Consider the following 27,368-nt stretch of genomic DNA (forward strand, 5'->3'; position numbering starts at 1 on the left):
TTTAATATATTTCAATACTTTGACACTTCGATCAAATGTTAAAAAACTTGTAGAATACCGAAACTGCTGAATGCGTATACAAAAATTCTCGTCAAACACGTACGAGTAAAAAAAATACTCGAAGCGGAGAATTTTTCTGCAGAAGCGAGTCGAAAGAAAGAAACAAAAGGAGAAAATAAAATCGTGGATCAACCAGTTTCCCTTTAATCCTCTATCCAGCCGATTTCTTCTGTTGTCACTCTTCCCTCTCCCACCAAAAAAAAAGAAAAAAAAAAGAAGAACGAAAGAAAAAAGGAATTCGGAAAGGGAAATCCTGCATCAACCAGTTTCCCTTTTAGTCCTCGATCCAGCCGACTTCTTCGATCGTCGACCAATCATCGAAAACGTTCTCGATACTGTTCGCGCTTGTTTCGTTGGCGTTTGAAACGCGAGAGGTTTTCGATCGGCAGACAAGAGAATTAAACGTAACGGGCTGAGAGTAATAAATCAAAATAAGCAGATGGGAAATCCTGGGATGTGTCATCTCGTTGTAAACGATGTCCATTCGGTGTTACGTTTCTAGTTTATTGCCGGTGGAGCGCGTCGGTCCGGCCTGGTAATAAAATATGGCGCGACGGACAGCGAGAAAATATTTCCCTGGATATTGGCGGAAAATATTAAACGTTACAATGAAACTTGTTAAGAGATGGACGCGGTATGCTCGATTAAGGCTGATCCGATTTCGGCTTCTCCTGTCGGATGATTATTCGCTTGGATAAAACCATTCGATCTAACACGCCGTACGGAGGGATTCGACTACGAGCGACAATATAGAAATCGGTGATCTGCACTATCTAATCGGCTTTTCCTTTTTCTTTTTTTTTCCATCCTTCCTCCTGGTTCCTACTTTTTTTCTCCTACTCCTTCTTTTTTTCGCTCTCCTTCGATCCGAACCATACGTTGGGAAACTACGAACGTTTAACACGTTTGCTGTGGTCCTCTTGGATAAACTTATAATACATTTCTTACAAAGACATAGATAGAATTTAAAATAGAGATTCGCCTTACTTATTAGACGTTAAAACGAATAGTCTACTTTGGATATTTCTTATATCTGTATGCCTTTGTTTCTGTAACTCTTTTTCTGAACGTCGTTTTCCATTTGTTCGAGTGGTTTCGCCGATGCATTTCGAGATGCTGAAACTCGTATGAAATAAATCTAAACATATTTGAAGATAATAAACTCCCCGAATTTGACGTAACTTAAATAGATAAATTGAATGCTTCTTAATTAGTTGGAGGAAAAAGTTTGAAATGAAATAAATTTCATTCATACGACTGCTATTTAGGTGTTGTTTTATTTAACGAAAAGTATCACACGTTTTAAACATAGATTAAACGATATTATCTTCTTTTTTCAAATATATAAATGATATTTTTTATAAAATACATGACACGTTAGCTATACCTGTGGTCAAAAGATCTGATCGGTCAAGGACGTTTCTCCAACGGCGTTTTCAAGGACCCTATGAGCTCCACTTAGCAGAGTTTGCATATTTAATTACTTAACAGATCAAAGCGGTTGATTTAGGGCGTTATTTCTGAACTCTAAGCCACAAGAATTTGATCTTTGTCATTTTCTACACGACACTGTGCCGTTGTCGCCCTTTTCTAACACATTCGCTGCACAAATAGATACGGTTTCACAAATCAGACCTAAAAGCAAGTACGTATTTCAATAATAAAATATATTACGTGTGATAACGACTTCGATGCAGAAAATTATAAATCACGAAATGTAGAATATACATCTCGCTATAATTAATTAATTTCTTTAAAAAAGAAGCAAATATCTTGACCTACATAATCTATAACTTAACTTACATACTTATGGCTATCTTATTGATATTTTAGTTATTTAAATACGTATCGAACATATACGCGTTTAAAGAACGAATCGTGGATATTAATTTTCTCAAAAAGTATATCTCGAACGAACAGACTGTATCTTACATTTTTGATTCATTTTCGCATAAGAACCTAGCCACTGTCCTTTCTCAGCTTTTACGATATTTCCGACCACGCTCTCTATGGAAAATATTATTTAAAATAATGTGGTACAATATTTTTCCATCTCCCTCTGTTAAATATCTTACAACTTTGTCGTATAACGTAGATATTATGTTATGGCTTTACACGCGTGTATATGTACGTAGCAAGTACGAACGCTTCGAGACGGTTAGGTTACGTGCGCCTCTCGCCAACAGCCATTCGAATCCACTCGAGGGGATCGAGATTTTACGACTGCGTGCATCCCGGATAGATCTTTTTGTGCGTAACTTCCACTCGGCGGGCACACGCAAAAGCCACGCGGAATCCTCTATAAAAGGTGCTCGTGTCCGTGCTTGCGCGACGATGAACACCGTGCTCGACACGAAACGATCTTTTATTACGATCGCTGTTAATAATCCACTGAGCAATACTTTGTCAACGAGAATAATTTGTTGCTCGGATTTTGGCGAAAATCAAATTGAAAAACTTCATTTCGCCAGAACGAATTGAAATGGCTCGTCGATATAATTTATGTTCGCAAATATCGTTGCCTTCTTGCGGCTAAGTAGCTTCAATAATGTCGTCGATTAACTTTTACAATCGTAAAATTTATGGCTCTAGTAACCTCGCGAGTTTATTTTCTTTTAAATAATCTTATTATATCGCTTTATATAATGGCACGTCGTTTGAGGGAATGCGCCCTCAATTAGAATGTTCTAAAACAGCGTCTTTTTGTGATTTTTTAAAACTTTTTTTCGACTTTTTTCTGCCGTCGTTTAGTTCACCCAGAAGAAAAATATATAATAATTTAATCCTTTTTTGGTTTTTTGCTTCAGTCAAGAATTACGAGGTGGATCTTTCCCGCCCTGCAGCGACAACACGCCCATGAAATAGGCTTAGAAATCTGTTACAATTTTTTTTTTTACTATAAAAAGAATTTTTTTGTTTTCGTTAAATATATAGAAAATCGTATCTCAAAATTCAATAACTTCATTTCTTCCTTTCTCTTCTAAAAAAAATCACAAACAGACGCTGTTTTAGAACATTCTAATTCAGGACACCACCTTAAACAATTGTCGCTTACGATTCTCTTATCCTTTTTTAATATATTTCTTGTTACGTGTTAAAATGTGACCGCTCCATCTCTACAGTTGCATCTTTTTTTCTCACCAAGAAACTTCTTCGTTTTGGATAATATTTGTTCCTACACACTGTACGTTGTTTCCGTTGTATTTTTAATTGCAAGCCATTTCATCGAAATACGCAAGAATAAAAATGCAATAGTTGCATCGATAGAGCATACTGCTTGCGGCTAAATAATTGAAGCGATAGAATACCATTGTACCATTCTCTTGTACCATTCAGAATTAATATTCGCATTAAATTTTTCTAGAATAATGTGCATACAAGCAATGTGCCGATATTAATAACCAAACCGATTTGTTTATTGAAATCCGTATAAAACTCGAATCAAACCTTCTTAAGGCGACGAAGTGTAACTCTTCCGGGATAAATTTTCTCGTTAACAGTGTGACACGTGGTGAATTTTCCAATAGCTTGTCATTTCGTAACAGACCCTCGAATCTCGAGAATCACATCTCGAAGATAAAAAATATCGTACGCCGAGTAATTTTCATCGATACGCAAAGATATATTTCATCCGCGACCGCTTTCTTCCATCCCGACGAGTGTCTTAAAATGTCTATAAATGGAAATCTTATCCATTTCGCGTATATAGATCGTCTGGAGTCGCATGTAAGCAGGCGCTTCATCGTCTGCATGCACTCGATCACCCGCATTTCCTTTTCTTTCGGCGTATCAAAGGAATCAGAAAGTTTTACGACACAGCTCCGTCGCAGGATATTTTATATTGCATCCAGATTTCTCAAGAAAACGTCGACGAATCAGAACCGCTAACCTACTTACGTCACCGCTATTTCCCCGGCAAGTGGAGTTAATTTATTGTATTAAAAATCAATATCTCGCTTCGTCAAAATTTTTACGCGTTTCCTTCTTCGCCTATTTTTAATACTACGCTCGTTACAGTACAACGTTTAACATAATTTATATGTATATACACGGATACCGAATCTTTTTAGCTTTTTACTTCCTGCAAGAAATATCTCGATGGACCAAACATAATTCTTTATGTTCGATTAGACGCGGAATTAAGCGTATTGCAAACAGGCTCGTTGAATGGATTAAAAAGAGATACTTTCAATTGGAAGATCGTACTTAAATAAGAAAAGACGTAGCTGCAGACCCACCATGTGTATTTGTCAAGTACATTTGGAGATTAGAATAGTTTTTAAACTCAACAGTTTTAGGGTTTACGTAGTTTATTGTTCTGCGAATTAGTAAAGTGAAATTTAATTGGTTCGTGTAAAACCTTCGGTTAATTCTTGCAAGTAATCAACCGAAATGATACTTACAGTGACAGAGTAATTTTAATAATATTTCTTTGGCTCATTTTTACTTATTAGCTTCTTAGCTGCCTCTTCATTTTGTTAATGGAGTATACTTTCTTAAGAAAGTATCGTAATTGGTTAGTATCGACAGTCGAATTGAATATTGCTTGCTTTATTACTCCGACTGAAATTTTGTTTGTCGTTTACGTTGCCCATATCGCAGGATAATATAGGTAACCAAGGATCGATTTTACTGAAATTAATTGGACTATGAAGTTCAATTGTTTCGGTTTTGGTCGAATGTGGACATATCGTACGTAATAGTCGCGAGTGATTGAAATTCTGGTTTAACGTCCTTGTTCAAGCATGCGTTTTTTTAGAAGAGAAATTTATTTGCATCCTTCATTATTCGACAGAGTAATAATTGTTTCTGCGGATGTTATCTCCAAATGTATATTTATTTTTTTTTTAATATTACGAAGTACCCGCAGGTTTTTGATAGCCGTCAAAAATTTTTATTAGTATTACAAATGTTTGGAATTCTATTTTAAAGAATTATGATGATCTCTTTATCTTCGAATATTATCTCTACGAATTATCTTATATAATTGAAAATATATATTGATTTATTTTCTACATTTTCTCTCTATATAGACAAATATATTTGATTTTCTTTCCATCAACATTCTTTCCATATAAATAAAAATATTAATCTTAGCCCGCATAAACAAAAAATTAATAGAATCTGGGTATAATTCCTCTCCCGTGTAAAACCTATAATCCTTATGAAAATATCATTCAGATAAAATCCGAATATCAAGGACAAAATCGTTACGCGTTTATTCGTTCTATTTATTGTTTCTTTTTTTCTTTTTAAAGTGCTGGCGTTTGATATCGCGTAGGTAGAAGGCAGAAATTTGATATAAATTTATTTTCCGAACCCATCAATAAACGCCGGGAGTTTGGAAAAAATTCGTGTCTATTGTGTCGAATCTTGCGCGTTTTGCACACTCGTATTCGCTTTTTTCGCACCATTTCATCTCTATATATTTTTTTTTAATTTTCCATATGCTATTGCTCTTCCAATATAGTGACATAAACTTCCATAGCACATCGATCTTATAATTTATAGTTTAACAATAATCCATATATCCCAATATCTTGTCAATTCCTTATAAACTAACGATAGACAAACAAATAAACAGATTCGCAATAAAAAATTGAAACGATTCACAAAATTGACGACAACGATTCTTAGCACCGGAAACATAAAATAAATAAGTTATTAAATGATTTCCTCCTTTTTTTCTTTTTATCTTTAAAACTTCAACGAAGCTTTATTTCCACTATAAGCGCACATAGACACTGAAGACGTACAATTTATATAATTTAATAAATGTACACACTAATTAATCGGTACGTGCATCTACATAATCCTTTAATAAAATTATATCTACCAAACCTCTACTAAATTCTACGTTATCCTACTTCAAATATTTTACATATTTTCGTATATTATATGTATTGGTTACACTTTCAAATTTCCCATAAATACATAAAAATCCAAGGACGAATAGAAACAGGTAGCAAGAAAGTTTGGTACGTAATTAAATGATCGTGTAGCTGCTGTTAAACAGGAGCTACGGGTAGACGAATGACTGGAAAAAGATGAAAAATAAGGAAAAGGAAGAGAATTAGAGGAAAAAGATGGAATACTTTAAACAAGTAAAGGAATTATGGACAGGAATGTAGACAGACGAGTATACGCGTCTGAGAAAGAAGACGCGCGAGATACGCGTGATTTATATGCTGCGATATATTCGTAATATCGAAGTAGCTGGCCAGAGTGTACGTCCAATTATCCAAATTCCTTCGTCGGCATGAGAAAACAATCCAACATGTGTTAATAGCGTGCATTACGCGGCAGGATTTTTTTCTAAGTGAAAGAAATCGACTGCGTATTATATCTCGTAATGGACCGATCGCGGCTTCCGTGATCCTTTTTCGCCAATCTGCTATGAATCTGCAGATTTTATACTTCTCTGTCGTGACTTTTGGCTTTTTCCTGTTCCGAGGTGTGGAAGCGAAACTGTTGGTTGTCGTAGACGAATTTGTCGAACGAATGAAGACAGGAACAAAAAATTATTCCTATTAAATAATAATAGCAGATATATTGTTCATACACTTATTAAATTAATAATAGCAAAAGCACAATAGTATAATTTTCCTTAGATAATTACGACCTTCGTTTAATATTATTTCATAGTTATTCGAACATGATTGATGATTCGTTTCGCAAATTATTTCTCTGACGATCAACGACCTAAGCCAAACCACCAAAAGAACCAAGCATTACGGAACCGATCGTGTGTACGGGGATCTCTCATGCGATTATCATGCCCAATCGTTCTCCATCTGTTCACGGTTGTCCATCTCGTGGCGAAAGAGAAATTCCATTCTCGTGGCCGATCTGCCCGGTCGGATTTTTCAGTGCGTAGCGTCGCTCTCAGATGCAATCTCACGCAGAGGAAGTCGGCACGTGGTCACGCATCACCCGACCACCCTCGCGACTGTCATTATCTCTGCTGCTGCCGGAGAAATTCCCAGAGGTCGAGTAGAGTCGCGCGTGGAACGAGAACGAACGAGACGGACGAAAAGGTTAGACTGAAACGAGAGAGAAGGACGAACGAAGAGGAAGAGAAAGCTACGAGCTGGATGGACGGAGACGCGGAGGAAGACCAACAATAAGCGAAAACAGAAGAGCAGACGCAGAAAACGCAGAAAGAGATCACGGAGAGGCAGAGAAAGAGAAGTTACGAAGAAGCGAGTCGCCTCCTGGTGGTAATGACAGCTCCCCGAACGGACACTTCTACCCACTGGGAAGAGCTGTTTGTTATTAAGATCGTTTTGGTTGTGTATAGTACGCCTCGGAAGCTAATAATTGCTGCAGAACCTAGGGAAATTAACGCTGGAACCGTTGGACTCAAAATGACCAGTTTCAGATTCTTTTCTTTACATTAACTTTTGATGAATTTCTTTTCTCTATTATTCTCAAATTTTTCATCCGCCCGGCAACAAATATTTCTCGTAAGATAAGAACGTTAAAGAGTAGCAAATCGTAACAATTGATCCGTTTTTCCGTTTTAACGCGTCGATATTCGTTAGAAGGATAAAGACAAATCGATCATTTTTATTCAAACATTTGATACATGATTGCGTTTCCGATCTCGTTGTTCTTCTTGCTACCTTATTCATATATCGAACAAGAAAACGTGTTTCGATATCTCTTTCGTAACAAAAATCTCATTTCCAGGATTCAAGCAGAAAAGCAAGTAAAACCTTGGCAAACGATGCTCACCGAAAAGAAGCAAACGACGCATCGGTAAGAAAAACTTTCTTTGAGCGATTTTCCCTCTTCCTTTGCGCGACTTTGCTTCACGAGAAAAATCAATCCGACCAAAAGAATACTCCATCATACCGCAAACAATCTTTCGTCGAAGACGAGGAACAAAAGTTTCCTCGTTTTCTCGTAATTTTCCCAAATTGTACGTTTGAGGAATCCGTCGAACGTCGATGTTATTAAATTTCTCCGGCCGAAATAAAATATCGTAAGCGGCATTAACAAAAAATTAATTAGTGGCCCGGGACAGGCAAACGTCATCATTACGCGCCATAGAATCCTGACGAAGTCAACGTTTCATTTAAATAATCGCCGAGCGAAACGCCCGAATAAGAAAATCATTCGTTCAGTCTGTGGGCTTCTGGGTATGAGATGGCCGCGTGAAATAAGTTTAATAACAACGGTCAGGGTTCTCAGTCACCAGAGGTGTTCGCAGTTGGACTGTCATTATCTTCAGGAGAGAACTCAGCCTTTCATAACTTTACCCTTTTGCCTGCTCTTTCGTTCTTTTCATCCTGCTTTTATTACGCTGTATTTTGCTCCTTCCACGCCGATTTTATCTCGGTAAGCTCGCTTTGCGTTTTCTACTTTTGCGTATTGTTTTTCCTGGTTATGCGTTTAATGGGTTTAATGGAAAAACGGCGCAAGCGTGTTGTTTCTTAAAAATCGGACAAATACGATATTGGAAATTTCGTGTTTATCTAGAGGATTTTATTACGAGTTTTTCAGCCTCGTTGTTGCAATTAATCGAAATATTGGAATTAAAACATTATTTATCCACATTTTTGAAAGCTGTAACACTTTTATTATTACCGAGTAACGATGCAGCATATTAAACGCACTAAAAGGAAATTTAATTAATTTTCTCCTTTTATTGAAGTATGTATATATATATATATATATTTTTTTTTTTAATTATGTATAATCGTACTGAAGTAACCGGTAATCAACTGTACAGAGAACAAAAAAATTTCGATAAGTTCAAGCGATGAAATCCAATAGTTACGAAAAAAAGAAATAGAGAAAGCAAAGGGTGTTCGATAATCATAGTCATTTCATAGCATAATTGGCGATTAATTATTAACATTGTATAGGCTACATTAGCCGGCATTAACGTTTCGATAAAATATTCACGTAATCTTTCGTAACGTGTTTGATTAATTACTGGCATACCATGCTACTCGCATTTGCTCGTGCTATTAAACTTCATCGTATCCATAAAGATCGAGATCAACCTTATTTGCATATTATTATTCGTTATACCCAGAGGGGTCATTAAGCATGATGAAACTGCAACGCATATTGATACCATCTGAATGGTTTCTGTCGATATCAATGGATCAGAACCGTAATGAATCAAGTCCAAAATCGTCTCTATCTGAATTTATTAACTAGCTACCATTGATCAACTTTTCGTTCGGTACCTAAACGAACAATAATCTTCATTTTTTTTTTTTTCAAAAGTGCTACTTTCTGTCGTAGTTACGATTCTATCGTTATCTAGGAGTTCATTTTTCTATCCTTAATTTACAAAATCATAGAATATTTTCGTAAAAATTTCTCGTAAACCACCTTTGGTACGTCCTTGCATTTAGTGCTTGCTCCAGACAAATGAACCTAGTATTTTCAATTGCTGCTGCCGCTTTATCTTTCTCACAGAATTCCTAAGACACAGAATGGTACAAACCGACGTGATTAACGGAGCAAATATCTAAAAAATGATGCAATTAAAAAACTAGACGTCTAAAATACAATATGATTAAGAGAATAGACAACTAAGAAATAACGTAATGCCGTTGGCAAATAGTCGACGATACTTCAATAGTCGAAGATCGATAACGAAAAAGACATTAGAATTTATGGAACGACCAAACTCATTCGTTAATTAAAATCGTACATGGTCAGTGGCGTAAGGTAATTAGCAAAAATTTCAAAGGGACTTTTACATGGACCTGACTCCCAGGATGGTTCCTTGCCGTTTCAACGGCCGCGTCCCTTTCTCTTCTCTCGCCGTTTACCAGAGTCGGCCAGGAAAAACTCATGTTATTAAGCCACGGCAAAAGTGCTCTTCGTCCCTCCGTCCTTTCTTCAACGCCGCTTCTGTTCTCCGTGCCGCGACTCGTCTTCTTTCTCTCTGTCGGTGCTCGCTAGATTAGTTCATTACCCGGCTAGCCGTGTCTTCTGTTTTTGCATGCCGTGGAAATAGATTTGTTGCAAGATCGACGCTGCGTTCTTGCGTACGAAACGTTGTGTACAACGCCGCTCAAAAGTATCCAAACGCCTGCTTATTTATAGCAATATGTAATTTAATTACGAAATTATTATATACCAAGATGATCAACGATGATTTTACTTTTAATTATGATTCGTTGCGGTTGTATATTATGAAACGTTATCGCGTGCCTATTACCATTCAAGCTTTTCCTACAATCTCTAGAAACGCAATTTTCATTCGAACAAAACGCTAGAAAATTTAACTGGGAAAGATTGACTGCGATATAGAAATTGTAAATCAATGCACTATTAACGCTAGAAATACTACATTTGCAAATAGATTACTTTTCTCTGCAACTGGTTAGAACGTTTCGCTGTTTTTGATAAAACTAATTATTTTATCGAAATCGAAACGTGGCTTTATTGGGTATCTATTCTATGTACAATGTCGTTAATATCGTTTCAAGAAACACTGAACCGCACAATAAGCCAACTGCAACTATCGGATGTAGAATTTTTCTATTCGTTTGTAAAAAAAGATGCGAAAGCAACTTTGCGATTAAAACCCAAGACCATAAATTTCAATTATATCTATCCTACCTACCTACCTACCTATTCTATCCTATCCTATCCTATCCTGTCTCTACCTACTTAGAAAGGTCCAAAACTAACGTCAGAATTAGATCGCGAATCGCTAAACTTCGTCCCACGAATTCTCGCAAAAGGAAACAGAAAAGAAAGGTCGTTCGACGACTCCCATAACGATTATTTCTCCGCGCAAGTTCTTCGTTCGCTGTTTCAATCTTGAATATATTTCACGCTAAAATACAGTTCTCGAAACGAAGGTTTTCCGCGCGAAATGGACGGTGTGCGTATACCTGCGTCACTATCGTCCGGTCATTGATCATTTTCGTAACAATTTTGCTCGCGGTCCGATAATCGCGCGAAAGATATCGCCCTCGATGCCTTTCGCTTCGGCTACGTATTACTCCAGTGGGTTTAAAGAGGGCGCGTTGCTATCAAAAGCACTAAATCAGTGGCCAGGACGCGTGTAACAAAAACAAGCATCAGTAGCGGCGAAGCATTAACACCGTTTTCGCAGTGGAAGAAGTTATGCAGATTGTGTAATTACTGATAAAAGTTGTAGCTCCGCGTTTCTTTCATCCAACGATAGAGTCGGCTCAGGTTGCGTGTTCGAAATAACAATAATTGCGTTACGTTTCGCTAAAATGCGTTCCTAATCACGCTTTTCATCGTAGCCCTTAAGCAGCGTGCAAGAAAATGAAATTACCAAGATCAAAGTAGCTGTAAGGTGTGGCCGACACACGCGCGTAAACTTCCACGTATCGGCCCGAGGAAAGTGGAATTAAGATTTTTAACGTCAGACCCCTAGGATATCTTCGAAATTGTAACATTATTCCGAAGGGCGGCTCGCGTGGTCATTTCTCACCGTCTATGATAACTGTCGGCACAGATCCCTAGTTAGAATAAGGCCCGTTTACAAAACCAGTGCTTCGTGGGCAAATAAAATAAAGTTGAAGTTAACGTGCTCCTTAAAGCAACTTTTATATTAGCTAGAATTTCAGATTAGACGATTAAGTCGATTCACGTGAAATTATTTAACGCGGCATTCTGGCGTAACAGACGTGACTGCGACTGATTCGCGCGAATATTTTCTCATATTTCTTTTATTGAGAACGTTATCGATAATACGAAACTAAAGTAAAACGCGAAGAGACGTTATTAACACTTAACAGCTATTATAAGTGAAATTTCATCTCATGAATTTTGTTTTAACATCGTCGTACTAGAACGAGACGATCGCGATGTTGTAATTATCGTAAACAGTAATTTTTTTATATTCAGTAATATTTTTATATTACACTTAGTGGTTAAAGTAGACAAAAATTGTTTTGCTTCGATCTGTTTTATTATTTATCAGATCATGTACGATCTCGTGAATTATCGTCAATGTGCAAGATGACGATCAATTGGAAGCGAGAAAAGAACAATTTTCCCAGAGTTTGGAAAGGAAATCAATGTTTTTCGGCAGACAGATTGTCTTATATGGCTCGTTGTAAAGGTTTATGCCACAGCTTCGTCGTCCATTTGTATCGTTCAACATGATTATTGCATGATTATCGCACACAGCAGAGCAGCTGCTGTCTCAATCGCCGCCAGATACCGCTTTGGAGTATTTACACGATTAACTATAGCTTGGAAAACCAGCATCTTCGTAACCAGAAATAGCCAGAAAGATTCGAAATCACTTTTGCTTCATTCAAATCTCGTATACAATTAGTCAATTAAAATTGGTCTGATTTAAAGATAGTTCAAAACCACGTAAAGCGAAGCGACCTAAATATGGTGAAAAGATGGAGGGCGTGAGAAGACAGAAGAAACGTGGACGCGTGTGTTGATAAAATACAATAAATAGCGAATTTGAATAGCTTTGGCGTTTGCTCCAGGCGATGATACCTTTCACGCGAGAATAGAAAAGCAGCGAAATTTTTCTTACGCTTCGACCAACTTCGTAGTTTCTTTGTTCTTCGTGCGCCAGTTTTTAATAATTTGAAATTCGCGCGCGTACAGGCGAGGATTCTTTTCAAATTTTATAATTTGTATTATTCGTATTAATAACGAGAGAAAATCAGAGAGAGAGAGAGAGAGTGCAAAAGATTCGTTTTTGCGGTAAGGCGCATGCGGTTAATTTTCAAGAAAATTGAATTAACGATTGTTGGTAAACATTGGAATTAATTTAGATTGGCAATATAATCTTCTGAATTACCCTCGAATTAGTTCTATATGAATTCTCCCGTTGAATTGTAGATGTAATCTTGTTAAAAGAACGATCGAAAATTTTAACGATTCCATCTTTATCTGTAATTTTTAATTGCAGGAACTGAAATTTCATATTTATGAGAATTGTACCGTAGCCGTAACGGAATACTGTTAATCCTTGTCGAATTGAATGAATGGAAATTATACAGAGCAGCTACTAAAGAGATAATTAAGAATCATTTACATTTAAATAATAACGAGATACGAACTGTGCATTACGGAGCATATTTTCTTTCATTCGTTCTATTGTAACGGGTATTATATTCTGGAAAGATGATTTTTCTTTTTGTAACGCGGTTATTACAGTGACCTATATAGGCCAGTGATATTTTCAATTTCGTTGATAAAAATTGGCATTCACACCGACTGCAGAATTAACCAACGAACAATTCCCTTTTTTTATGCATTATTGATTCAACCGTTGGCTGAATCGACACAGTTTAAGATTCGTTGTCAGTATTAAATCGTTTTACCACCTGAAGGCTGTAAGAAGAAGAACGCGATGATAAAATGCAAATAAACGATATATTACGTTTATATATTTTGCGTTTTATAGTGCTGTTTTAGCATTTGAAAAGTCAATAAGTCGTCAACCTATCGATTCGTCGTACTATTTCATTTCGAGACTAAATATTTTGGGATTGAAAATACAGATTCCAACGCCCTCGGAATTAATGCTCCGCACTGAAGAAACTTACATCAACGTAAAACATAAATGTCCTTATCCAACGATAAACTGCAGACAGAATCTGTCGATCTCTGGTTGCCGAGAGTGAGAAACGAAACGCGTAGATTCCACCGAATGGCAACCTCTTGGTTCCATCGCCGTGCAGATCACCGAACGCGAGTGAATCGGAGTTGGGGTAGCGTATCACGAAAGAGGGCAATAGTCAGCAAGTTTGGTGTATCCGGGTGTGCAGGTTGGCTCCTCGCAACGTTTCGTTTCGTCGAAGCGTTCAAGCGCGATCGAGCGAGGGCCGGTGTAAGCGGGCGAATCGTCGGCCATTATGCACCGACAAAACTGACACCGGTTTCTCGTTAAATTGTAATACGGTTATCAGCCGGAACGTTCGACGCGCTTCGCCTCTATTCCCACGAGGGGGTTTGGTACGCGATATAGACGATAGAACAGGAGAGGGAATGGAGACAGGGTGGAGGAGGCAGGCTTCGCCACTCGCAAGTGCCGGCCTGTCTGATGGCGGCGCCATTTTTGTCGAGTGCGTATCATTATCGATTCACTTTTATCCATAGTGAATGAGCGTGTGTATAGCTGACTCTTTACACGAACAGGAAGTCAGAGGTTATTACACGGTACGGCACGGATAAAGTGGAGTACGCGTACCGACGCCGGGGCCGCGGCTCTTTAAAATATAATATCGCGAGGTTGGGTGGCCTGTGTGCTACGCCGCGCCGCCTCAGCCGCAGCTCGCTCACACGGCTCCGGCTTCTGCTCTCTCGTGTACCCGTGATTAGAGCGGTTTTTATGGTAATGCATTTCACCGGGGGCCCCCTGATCGTAAATTGCGCCGATGACCCTTTACTTGTTTTGCGGATGATCCCGCGTGGGTTTTACCTCGGTTCAGAGTAATTATGAAATTTCCATCGCGGCTACCGGGCCTCCCTTCGACCGTCCTCCGCACCAGCCAGCTACCGAACTTCGTTATTAATCGCAGCTCCTCTCAACCCCTTTCCGTGACTTTTCGGCTTTTCTCAATACCTCGCGGGATGCTCTCTGGTTCAGACGTGTTTCAAAAAGGTGTTTGTGGGGTAGGGTGGTTAAAGCCGAAGTTTTCGTTCGTCGTTTCGTTCGGACGTTCCAGCGACCAAACTGTTAATTTCATTTTTTTTTTTTTTTTTGTTTTTTAGTTTCGACATTCGAAAGTAGCGTCGCATAAAGTTTAATCGAATTATGTTACATACGTGTTAGAGCGTATCGTATATCGTATCGCATGTAACATAACGATGCAACAACGATGTGCGAATATTTACAGGATCGAAGGATAATTTTCCTCGATTCAAATCGATAACCACGTACCGGATATTCCGCTTGAAACAATTCAAGAATCGTTGATTTAGTAACCAGAAGTAATTTAGTAAGTAGAATTGGAACACAAAGTCTTCGTCTATCAAAGTTGCAACTTCATTGGCCGAATGATCTAGATCAGTAGCGTGCCTTCGAAGAAACCGTTCCCTCGATGTGATGCGATTAAACACATTGCAGTGTCTCGTCAATTTCTACCGTGGACTTTTCCCATTTCAGGAAACTCTGGTCGCTCTCATCGATAAACCGAGAAAGTATAACGCGTCAATTTATAACGCGTATACAAAAATATATTTGCTTAAATATAGAAAATGGAACTTCTTAGAAAACGGGTAAATAAATAACGACATCTTTCTTAAATTATCTTAAAGCTATTGTAAAAAAATAATTTTCATCATAACTGCTCTACTTAAAAGTTTTGCGAGGCAAGTTTGCAAAAGTACTTCAAATTTTCTTCGTAATTTGATCTACGGGTGTTGTAACCAAGAAAGCGTAGCATCAAACGATCGATTATTCCTCCGGTTCTGCATTATTCTTATAGACATGATGCTCGTGACTATGTGAGCAGTTTCGTCGTAGAACAAGACTATAGTTGCAACGAATGTAGGTTTACAAGTTTTAATTGTGGATATGCGTATATGTAGTATACATAAACAACATATGTAAGTTACATTTGCTCTAACATAAGCCCTTTTCGCGTGACATAAGACATAACGTTATCGCAATAATATTTTCTTATCAATGATTAACGTTGTTATACAAGTTTAAAGATAATAAAAGTTTTTTATTACTTGTTATTATTATTATTAAATACTATACGTAGATCTTTCTTAAATAATAAAGCACGTTGAGATTCTACGGTGAATTAATACGTTTCTACGTTGCCATAAGGATACTTCTAACGTTAATGGTAGCATACGTTTTTAATTATAAAGTACATGAAAATAATGTTGTTCATATTTCATGGTTGAAAAATTTTAGACAGCGTAACACTACCGTATTCTTATTATCATGTGCTGGATTCAAACTTGTTGGGCAGAGTCAAAATTCATGTTCAAAGATGAATTAATCTCCACGTTTCATCAATTTCACATTTAATTACGAACTAATTAATTTTCCAATTACTTTCAAGCGTTTCCAAAACTTTCACGTAATACGTACCACGAAACATCATATTGCTTCATCAAAGACTGTTTGCGTTACCATTTTCGATTATTAATTACTTATCACAATCGTTATACAATCGTTTTATCAAAAAGTTCTCGCACAGTGATACTCAGGAAATTCTTTTCACAATTATATACAACTACGACTCTTTCCACTCTGATCTTTTCTGACAAAATCCATTAGCAGATTAGTAGCAAGATATTCTTTAAATAATAGAAATATAATTATTTGCAACGTTTCGACTGCCTCTTCATAATCGAAACGTTTCAAATACGTTAAAATGATTTATAAATTGATAGAAAAGTATGAATAAATTATTATGGATGCTTTCTGATCGTAATATGAATGAAATATACCAGTCATAGATACGTAATGTACGTGCATTAATAATTAATGATTAATTAATCTCTGATTGATAGATGCATATACCGTTCGTCCATTCAAACATCTACCACAACGTTTGCACGCGATAACTACCGACCATTTATTATTAAACTTTATCTAAATTAAATTATTATTAAGTTATAGTAAAATACGAATTTACACAATTCGTATTTCTATTCGCTAAACCACACGATGACACTAGAGAAACCACAGCAACAGAAAACCACAAATAACGAAACACCCTGTATACCATCCGACATTTAATGGAATATGCATAATGATACATAACCGAGCGTAATATCCACGCTTTATAATAGCTTGCATAGATCACTGGATATCCAACAATCCTTTCCATAGCTCGGCACGTCCCTGATCAATCAATCGTAAATTCTTTGCCACCACTTTATCGCCCATGAATTAAATTCCATGTTGCGAGAGCCGACTCGAAGTTTACAGCTGGTCCCTGGCTGTTCGTGGTGTCAATGTTGCGCGTTAAGTGTACGGTTATCGTGTAGTCTACTCGCTAAACGCGATACGATCGGGGTCAAAAATAAGTGAACAGGTAGTGGAAATAGATGTCGATGAAGTTTAATCGAATTAATAGATACTAGCGTTACATACTTAAGTTTTATTTGTTATTGAACTGCGGATTTTTATGCATTTACAGGGAAAATACAAAATTGCGCAAAATACACACGATATGAAAAGATATATAAACTGTCCAAAATATAGTGGTTTTTATAATTAATGAATAGGTAACACAGTCTTCCACGGAGGTTCTACTTTTTCCATTATATTCTAAAAAATATGATTTTTTACAAAAATTTGCAGTCTATTTGTTGCATATCCTTGCAGTGCACGAATTATATGGTAAATAATTGAAATTAATATTTACGGTTTTGAGCAAACAAGCCGTATTTAACACGTTCAACTCGATCGTGTCACGTGAATTAAAAATTCCGAAATTATGAAAAATTCTACGATAATTTACATCAACCAGCATCGCAGTAAATAAAAGTCGAATCCGCGGCGAACGCGTTAATTTCATTGATACATATTTCCATTATTTGTGAGTTATTTTTGTTACTCGCTCGACCGTGTCTCGCCGGTTTTACGGGAGACCTTCTCGGAAAAATTGCACACGGCCACGTTGGCAAATCGAGCGTCCGCGATCTCATCTTTTCCCTCTGCCTTATCCGCGATTTTACGTTTCTTGACCGGTTGCAAATAAGGAAATTACAGATAAGGGTTCGTAATGCCGGGGAACGTTCGATGTATCGATGGAAACGTTGGCGGGAAAAACGCGTTGGATTATAGCAGCGGTGCTTTCCAAGTTGCAATTAATCTCAGGTGCAGCTTGGGTGAGCGTGGCTTAACCTTTCGGTTTGCTACGAGAGAACGGTGCAAGAGTCGCATGCAACTTGGTTGCTTCAGACAAATCGTTCGCGTGATTTCAGTAACGAAATTATTGTGCGAGAGATGGTGCAACTGTGTGCCGTGGAAAAAAATTGATCGTAAAGTTTAAAACCGTACGATTTAGCAGAGGGAGTCGCTGATGTATATGTTTTCCCGCGCGAGTTATGCGAATTCCGATGTGCTGTTAGATACCAAGTTTTGTATATAGGATTAAATTATAGTTCGTGTATTTTCCAGTAAAATAGGCAAGTTTATAAATCATTAAAATCGTCGTGAAGTGTCTAAAGAATTTTTCATTTATACGTAGTTCAATCGCTGGTTTACTAGAATAATTTCATCGATACGATATATTTATATTTATTGTAAAGAATTTTCACTGTATAAACTGACTAAAATAATTCTATTAGGACGAGGCTAGACATATTTCGTAAAAGTGGTTATAGAGATAAGTGTATTAATAAGATCTGTTTTTATGTTAACGATACATAATCCTTCGTCGTGATATGATATTTTTTCGTCCGCTCCTTAATTACTGTACTTTCAGATTTTTTTCCTTCATTAACATTTAATGACCAACCAGAAACCAGTTAACCAACAGCTGCTCTTACATATGTATGATACTTGTACATACAAAGTTACAATTTCAAAAAAATTAATTTACACGTATACCTATAATTTAATATATGAATGTAAATATACGAATTACAACATATAAATTATAATTAACAGCCGTCTTACCAACACGAGGAAAACGCATCTTCCCTGCGCAAAAATAACGCAAGAGTAAAAAGTGTGCGAACAATTTAGTTTCTTAAAAAAATGAACTCGATTCTATACTCGAACAATCGTACGGTAAAATCCGAAAGAAAAGTGTCTAGTAAGCAACAATGTTGACATCGAAGAAAAATAGAAGAATCAAAAGAATGAGTACTATTGTACACGTAGTAGCTAACGGGTCGAGCTTTTATTTCACGTGCAAGGTAAGCGTCGAGGAAACTCTGTGAAGGGTTGTGGTGGTTTCGAGAAAACGAAGAGTAAAGTAGGAAGGCAGAGAAAAGGCTGGTGGGTGGATGAAGAGGCAGATCGACTCGTCGAACGAGTTGTAACGCCGTCCTGTTACTCGCGCGCTCGCATGAAATTAATCAAAGTCGAAGTAGGTGTTCGTACGATTTAACGAGTGAGAGAGAGAGACAGACAGAGAGAGACAGACAAGCAGACAGACAGACAGAGAGAGAGAGAGAGAGAGAGAGCGAGACTCGAGTGGATCCCCCTTTTCTTCGGAAATTTCTCGCGATCCTGGTCGCTTCGTTCCGCCTGCCCTTCGCCTTTCGCGGCTCTATCCGGTTCCACGTGCATGTAAATGAAGCCAGAATGAGTCTGCTACCGGGCGGATTGATTAAATTTCAAGGTGTGATAACGAGAAGCATGTAATAGTGCGGCGGAGCATGCAACACACTATTACAATGCGGCATTATATTTTTAATTACTGCGTCAAACCGATGGCAAACGCGGCGGTCGAATTTTGTACGAAAAAGGATTTTGCGTTCGGCGAATAAAAAGCAGAAGTTTGGTATATCAAGGGGAAGAAGAAGTGGGAAAGTAATTGCGACTTGGTATTAACTTTTTTGCCATGGGAAAAGTAGCAGTTTGTGTTTCCGTGACTGAAACTTGCAGGATAAAGATAAAGAAAGCAGATAACTGAAACGAAACGATTTGTGTATTGGATTTGTGGGAAAGCGATGTTGGTTTATCGCGAATGTGAAATCAATTTATATACTGTGTTGTTTATTGTTTGTGCCATTTTGTAACGCTAAGAATTTTCATTTGTTATAGAAGACACTTTTTAGTCGACTTTGTAGTAAAAGAACACGCGACTCGTTCGTCGAAATGAACAAGCAATTCGTTGGAATTAGTATGAAGTTAAAATAGTATTAGATATTCGTTCTGAAAATAGGCAAACATTTTCTCCGGGTGGGCTGAAACTTTTGCACGGTACTGTATCCTAATGTCAGTGGAAAATTAATTACAGCGGCAATAGCAAAAATAATCAGAATTCCTGGAATTTTGTATCCCCGTTGCCAAAGAAACTCACACGTTTGTAAAACGTGTGTCGTGTTTCACGAATACTCGCACGATTTGAATAGCGAGCCACGTAGAATCCACGAGACGAGAAACGTGTTTTCACATCTATAGAATATCAACGATATCAACGGTACGCTATTCTCGATGACTTAATTCGCCGCAAGACAAATGTCTTTTCTCCTTTTGAGAACTGCGGAAACCTAAATAACAGTAGAAAGACTCGCGAGAACGTGTAGAAGGTAGGGAAAACACGCAATTAAGAACTTTCAGAGCGTGTTAAAATGATGCATTCAGTTCAAAGTCCAAGTGTGCTTCTACTCACAAGTACGTGGACAATTTGATCAGTTTGTATCAACGATATTACTAAACTAAATGTTACTAAAATATAAAGATTATATAAAGGAAAATCTGACAAGTAAATTTCTGTTATTTCGTTGATTTACGTCACTTTATGATTAAAAAGGAATAGCGAAAAATGAAAAGAGCCTGTTAAATCCAAGTGCATAAGCCCTTTAAAAACAAGCTTGTGAATCGACAAAATTTCGTAAAAAGCTAAAATTGGCCATTTATGCGCTAAAGAATAAAATCCTAAAGTCCTGAGTCTAATTTTGGAACTGAATTACATTGTGTCAAAAATACGCAAGTAAAGTGCGTTTTATTCGTCGATCGATCCGCAACACCTCGGTATGTCCTCGCTGAATGTAAACGCTGCAGCTGACTTTGCAAACTTCCGGCGAGGCTAGCTCATAACTTCGCGCCGGAGTTTCTGTTTCGAACTCGAAGGGACGTCTTAACGTACTGCCTGTCTTAATTGTTGGCATCCGGTTAGAGAGCGCGATTTCGTTCGCGAAAAGTGTCACCAACTGCTATGCGTTTTGCTAACATTGAAACTACGAATGATGATGGCATTGTACAAGTTATTGAGTGGATTAAAAGGAGACAGATATGGAAGAGTAGAGAAAATTTTATACTATTGTGACTGAGACACGTTCATCTGGAAAATTATTAACCCATCGATCATCAAATTCATTTCGTTAATTAACTTTTCGATTATATCACACATCTAATACCAATGCTATAGATATTATATTCTCTCCCGAATATTTCCTCTAACTTTTGAACGTATCATCGAAATTAATTAAAACACGGTCGATAGGTATATATTGGAAACGATAGTTCTCGGCCTAGCGTGACAGTATTGTAGAAAATATTTAGAGATCAAAAAATGAACGTAGAAATCTTCCAAATTTCTACATCTCCAAAATTTGGAAAATCTCCAAACTCGTCGCTATATTTCAACTGGGAAATTGAAATTAAGAATAACAGAGACACCGAGTTAAAACTAAAGATTTAGACACCGGGAGATCCTAATTTTAAGAATTATGGATGGTAAGAGCAGTCAACTAGTTAATGGGATTGTTGGAACAAGATTCGAAGTTGAATTTCTCGTTTGCTGGACCAAAGCCATAGCCAATTAACTTGTTAGCTGCGTCATACGGATTTTGTTTCCTTCAATTTAATATTCGAAATGGTTACACATGGAACCAATGGTTACAAATGGAACCATTTACATACATTCTGATATCGAGTGTTCTACTTTTCACTTGCAAAGAAAGCTATTCACTTGTTTACTTAGTTGCACGACTATAATAATTAACTCTATATCTTCATATTTTAATAATAATATATTTTACAAATATTTTTACCCTTCTGTTATCGTCGTTCTCTTCGTACGTGAAATTTATCAAATCGTACAAATGTAGGAAACTTGTTTCATCTTTTTACTCTCTTCGTTCCTATTGTTATTATATTTTATCATTCTTTTTATCACTACATTAATCAACTTTATATCTTTTCAATTCAAGCAATTTTCCACCTCTTTCTAAATATTTTTACCTTTCTGCTATTATCATTCTTTTTGCACGTGCCATTTATTCAATTAAAAATGGATTAAATCGATCCTGAAGCTCGGTATATCAAATTATAAAAAGTGTCGAGAGGTTTTCTTTTTCCTCGTTTGCTTTTACTTTTATTTTGTTCGTTTCTCTCCGTAACTGGTGTTCATTGTTAACAGGATGACAGTTTCAGGCATCATTTACCCCAGCTGTACTATTTAATTTTTGTCTCCCGTGCATCTCAAGAAAATTACTCACTGAATATGCAGATGAGCCATCTTAAAGTTGATTAGTTGCATTTAAGGAAGACAGGACCGTGTTTCCCGGTATACACGGTAAATTTGTCAGAAAATGCAGCGCAGAGGAAATTGATGCGTAATATTTTATAAAATGCTCGGTTAAGTTGATTAAACAACAATTGGTGAAACAATCTAACGAATAAAATAATGCAATGTACCCTTGAGATAGAAAATAATATCCATTTCCATCGTGATTTTTATTAATATTAATCCACACATTCCCCTTTTCATTTTTATGAGAGATTCTCTGATATTTTATTGGAATTCAATATTCGATATTGTGATAGCCCGTTATTAAATACTGTTCATAGAATATTTAATTGTTCAATCATTTTTGTAACATGATAAAATATATTTAGCATCGATGATAAATGTGTTTATTCAGTGACAAAATATTTGCAGAACAAAATCTTATGAATCCAATAAATTATTGTATTCGTTAAAATTGAAATTGGCTCGTTCGCTACAAGCAAAAATGCATATAAATTTTCTTTACGAGGGTGCTGAAAATATAAAATATTTATTTTTGTAATGAAAGCATCGAATTGAAATAAACAGTTGTATAAAATGTTTGTTTGCTCTCTGCTACTATGTCATTTCGTCCATGCACAAGTTGAAGAACATTTGATACGAGTATGGCGACTCAGTTGCGATAAGATTTATTAATAATAAATAAGAAAAATGCATAACGTAGCAAGTAAATAAATAACTGATAATTACTGACAGAAGTAGACTTATTGAATTAATAAGCTGTTTTAAAGAATTTTGATTTTCTCAAGAAACTTTGACAGCTGTTTAATGAATTATCGAATTAAGATGGTTCAAAATTTTGGCCACAAAATATGAAATTGATGATTGATACATGAAATCAGTTACATAGAAGGGACTAAAACTGTGGAAACTTGAATTAAATACAGTCCATTTCCAATTTGTCTTTAATTAATTAAATTAATACTTAATTAATAGTTTTATTCCCCCCAAAAAAGAAAAGAAAATAATAGAATGTGAGCATCTAAAGTCCACTGCTCAATTTAAGTAAAAGTGCAAGTTAAAATAAAAGAATATTCGTACAGATTACCTTGCATCGTTTCAATGAACTATGGTGACTCTCACGTACCGGAATAACTCAGATAGAACGCTATCAAACCTACAACAATCGTATCAATACATAAAGAAAAATTATTTGTACACACATTGGCAGGAAAGATCATGTGTACAATTTATTCCTTATTTTCCAATGAAGCCTTTTCTTATCAGCTTTTACGTTCCATGTTGATAGTATCGAATGTTTGTAGACATACATATGCTACTATTAAACGATGCAAACTTTAATATCACAATATTCAAGTCCAATCCTACAACAAATAAAATGGTGTGGAAATATTTTTTATAGCCGTTGTATAACATCAAAATCGATTAAAAGTTAGAATTCGTAGATCCCAAGACGTAATAAAGTTGGGCATTTTTCTCAAAAACTTGGGTTTTTGTCCTAGGTCATGAACGCCCTTGGGGCTCCTCGCGACCCTCGCCGCACAGCGGAACATCCGTCGCGTGGGAACTCGGAGCATGGCGACCCGCTTATACCTTGTGAAAGGTTAAATGGCCTCTTTAACGCACACTTGCGGCAACTGCCGCCGCCAGAGACCTTTCTATAGTCGGGAAAGCGCGTCAAGCGTTGTCGTTATCGAACACTCGTGTCCGTTCTTTCGATCGATTCGCCAGATATCGTGCGTTCGCGGATCGACGACAGCACCGGTGCCGCCCTTTCGATCGCTGCCACCGTTTCTTCCTTTTCCAAGAAACGAAACCGCCGTAACGTGGCTGCGGGTATAGTGGCCTCTCCTTCTGCGAGGTCTTTCTCTTCCCCGTTGATCGTTAGATGCCGTTGCCGATTGTTTGTTGGATATTGACAAGTTAGCGATAATATCGTCGTGATATTTTGCGCAGGAAATCGCTTCAGAAAAAAGAGGAGAGAGCTAATTGAAATTTTTAGATTTTCAACTTTCACGATGAATAGATGACATGTTCCGGGTCTCAGTCCTGTTACAGGAGAACTCCATTTATCTGAAATTGTCGGAGGACAAACAATTTATATAATAGGAGTTCGCTTATCTTTCCTACTTATTTATTATTATTATTTTCCGTTCACGTAATAATTGGCTTACTCGGACATTAACTAAAATTTCGTTCCAACGAACGAGACTCGACCGTATTAATACGTTGAAACGTCGGCCAATAAAGTGCAATGTACAAGTATTAATAACACGATTGAAACCCGAAGGATCACAAATATGTCGAGTTAATTCAACTTTATTTTGGTTGTACCGTTTTTCGTCACAGTTTGATAGAAGAGTGACATATTTTATCACTTTGTTCGTCGGGGGGATTTATGCAGAAAGTAACGTCTGCGGCCGGTTATTTTCCGTGTAAACCAATATTGAAACATCCGCGTGTGACATGCAAAAAGTCAGAAAAAACCTAACGTGACAAATGACGGGGGATAAAAATAGTAACAAACTTTATAATGAACATTTTATCAATTTTAAGCTGTAACAAATTTAAGCTGTCTCTAAACAAGTCTAAATACGTTCCCGGTTAACAACAATCACCGAAACCTAATGGACGAAAAATCGTCAATTTTGAAATGTCTGAAAAGATTAAGCGTAACATCGGCATATTTTCCTTGCTTCAATTTGTCTCTTAGGTATCTTCGTTAAAGCAGAATAATTTTCTCTGCAAAAGTATTGAGAAAATACTACGATGACTCACGCTCGATATTTGTTCGTACATTGAACAGCGTGATTAATTTAATTCTATAAAGGAGGTAGAAAGTATCAGCTGCATCAAATTAATCATCTCCGACGTGGCAACCGTTCTGCAATTTTTCTTTTTGTCTTTATTCATTGAGGTAAAAAGACGTGTTTACATTACGAAGAAGATAATATTGCGGTTTGACATTTTCATTACTTAATATCTCGATTCTGTGAATAGACTAAGTAGATCCTTTCGGCAAAATAAAGATAAATGAAAATTCTAATGGCAACCTATATATCAAACTGAAGCAGCAAATTTCATAAGAAACTATCACAAATCGTTTCAATGAATGTATTCCAAATTCTTACATTTGAAGTTGCGAGTGTGAGGAGGTTATTAAGGACCAAGTTATTATAAATTACAAGATCGATAACTTTTGGAGAAGATATGCAAATTCTTATAGCGAAAAATTACGAAAACAAGCGATTAAATTCTTATATCCGAGGTTTCAAAAACAAAAAGGACAAACATTCGAATTCTTGTTCGAGATATAGAGATATAAACAATATAAAAATTTTTATATCGAAAGATGAAAAAAATTCATAAGGATTGCAGACAACAAACTGTTCCGATTCTAGCGGTATGACCCATTTTGCAATTTTTTACGGTCAGCTTCCGCAGTTCCATACTTTAGAGATAAAGTGACACGATCCAATTACGGATATAGGAAAATTGTTACGTTATCGACGTTGCTGCAATAAAAGTTGTTCGAGTGGTAGACGACTATCGTGAATTTTGAGTCTCTCAAGGTTGAAACGAGATATGTGTAACAACGTACAATGTAGCAACCGTCGAGTACTTTCTCGTTGAATTAGTAGAAAGTTCGTGGCATACACGAGCAACCTAAAAAATATGTTGCAAGGTGCCGATACTTGTTTGCTCTCGTTTCGTCTCGATACTTTTGCGTGCGACCAACGCATTTACGATTAGCAAATTGCGCATGAACATCGAAGCATCTTTTTTATCTTTTTTACTGGACATTCTCCAAGAGCTGACGCGATTTTCGATTCTATGAAATATCATTTCGCGAATTTAACAGTTTTGCAGAGAATTTGTTGCACGCGAACATAAGAGAGTTTTTCTCGATATTTCAATTTTCGTAATTCACTTGGTTCTCACCTTACAACTTTTACATATCGTGTAAGTCTTCACTTTGCTTGGTCATTAATTAATGGGTTATCTTTTCATAGTAACTTTATAGATTTAGAACGATTCATCTTTGGGAATTTGAACGATTTTTAACAAAGTAGATATGCGGAAAAAGACTTGTTTTTCTCATTTTCCAATATACACATCAATTTGTTTGGTTGGCGTTTTACACTTGACTTTCTAGCAGTTCCAGTGTCAGATTTGTTAATGACGCGATATATTATACGTATGAAGTTTCTTTCAAAAAAATCTTTGGCACACGCGTTATGTAAAACTACGTTTCAAAACTTTCCCTTTGTAAAACTACGTCTGAACAAGAAATGCCTATTAAAGTATTGATTTTTCGCGATACTAGGGCAAAGAGATATCGAGATCGACGATTCTTGTTCGTTTTGTAAGAAATCTAGCATAATAGAAGTATACCATTGCAACGGCTTGTTTCGTGACTTCGGATGTTGCAAGTTTCACTTGGTATCCCGTGAAATGAAAACGTAACAGAACGGGACAGAAAGATTCAGCTTTCCGTGAGAAAACTAAACATCGGACTTTCAGACCAGATAAACTCGAAATGCAAGTATCTTTCATATTTCGAGATAAAGGCAACATCATAGCGAGTCTAGTAATTTATACGATTTGACGTAAAGTCAAATTGTTCAACGAACTCGCGATTCTTTTTATTATATATTTTTTCGCGATCTTTGCTCGTTATAAATCTGTTAATCGAAACAAAGTGATTTCGTTTGACAAAAAAGAGAATGATTTGCAAAATGTCAAATCTTGATACGCGTCCTGAATCTTTCTTCACAGAAAGCTGACAAAGATATACCGATAATGTCTGAGAGTTATACATTTATTCTTTAAATTCGTTTAACAACAGGTAATAAAATAAAATGTAATAACGCCAAAATGGAATTTCTTTTTCGGCAAGAGATACGTAGGAATAAATTTTTTTTTTCTGAAAAATCAAAGAGCGAAAAGAAGAAAAAATATGTAAAAGTGTTCTACGAGCTATACGCGGTGAAGTAAAAGTAGAAACTGCAAGAGAATTGGACGTTTACTCTTTCAACAACGCCGACCCACTTGCAACGATATTGTTGGCAAAAAACGAAAACCAAAAAAGAATCAAATCTAACGAACAACTCCGCACTCCGATCGAGAGATCAACGCTAAATATTCTCTTTGCACGCATTGTCGGTGGGACGTGGACGTTTTTTCGATACCAAACAG

At 36.7% G+C, this 27,368-nt stretch overlaps 1 long non-coding RNA gene across 2 annotated transcripts in view; it reads left to right on the forward strand.

The window, feature by feature from the left end:
* The window catches only part of LOC105667202, a 112,031-nt gene that overhangs the window by 58,509 nt on the left and 26,154 nt on the right, over positions 1–27,368 (forward strand). For both annotated transcript variants that reach the window (XR_007223794.1, XR_007223795.1), the window contains exon 3: positions 7,753–7,821. This is a non-coding gene — a long non-coding RNA (uncharacterized LOC105667202). The remainder of the gene's footprint in view (positions 1–7,752; positions 7,822–27,368) is intronic.

Source organism: Bombus terrestris, chromosome 4 (genome assembly GCF_910591885.1).
Source record: "Bombus terrestris chromosome 4, iyBomTerr1.2, whole genome shotgun sequence".
In the NCBI taxonomy this organism is placed as follows: Eukaryota; Metazoa; Arthropoda; class Insecta; order Hymenoptera; family Apidae; genus Bombus; species Bombus terrestris.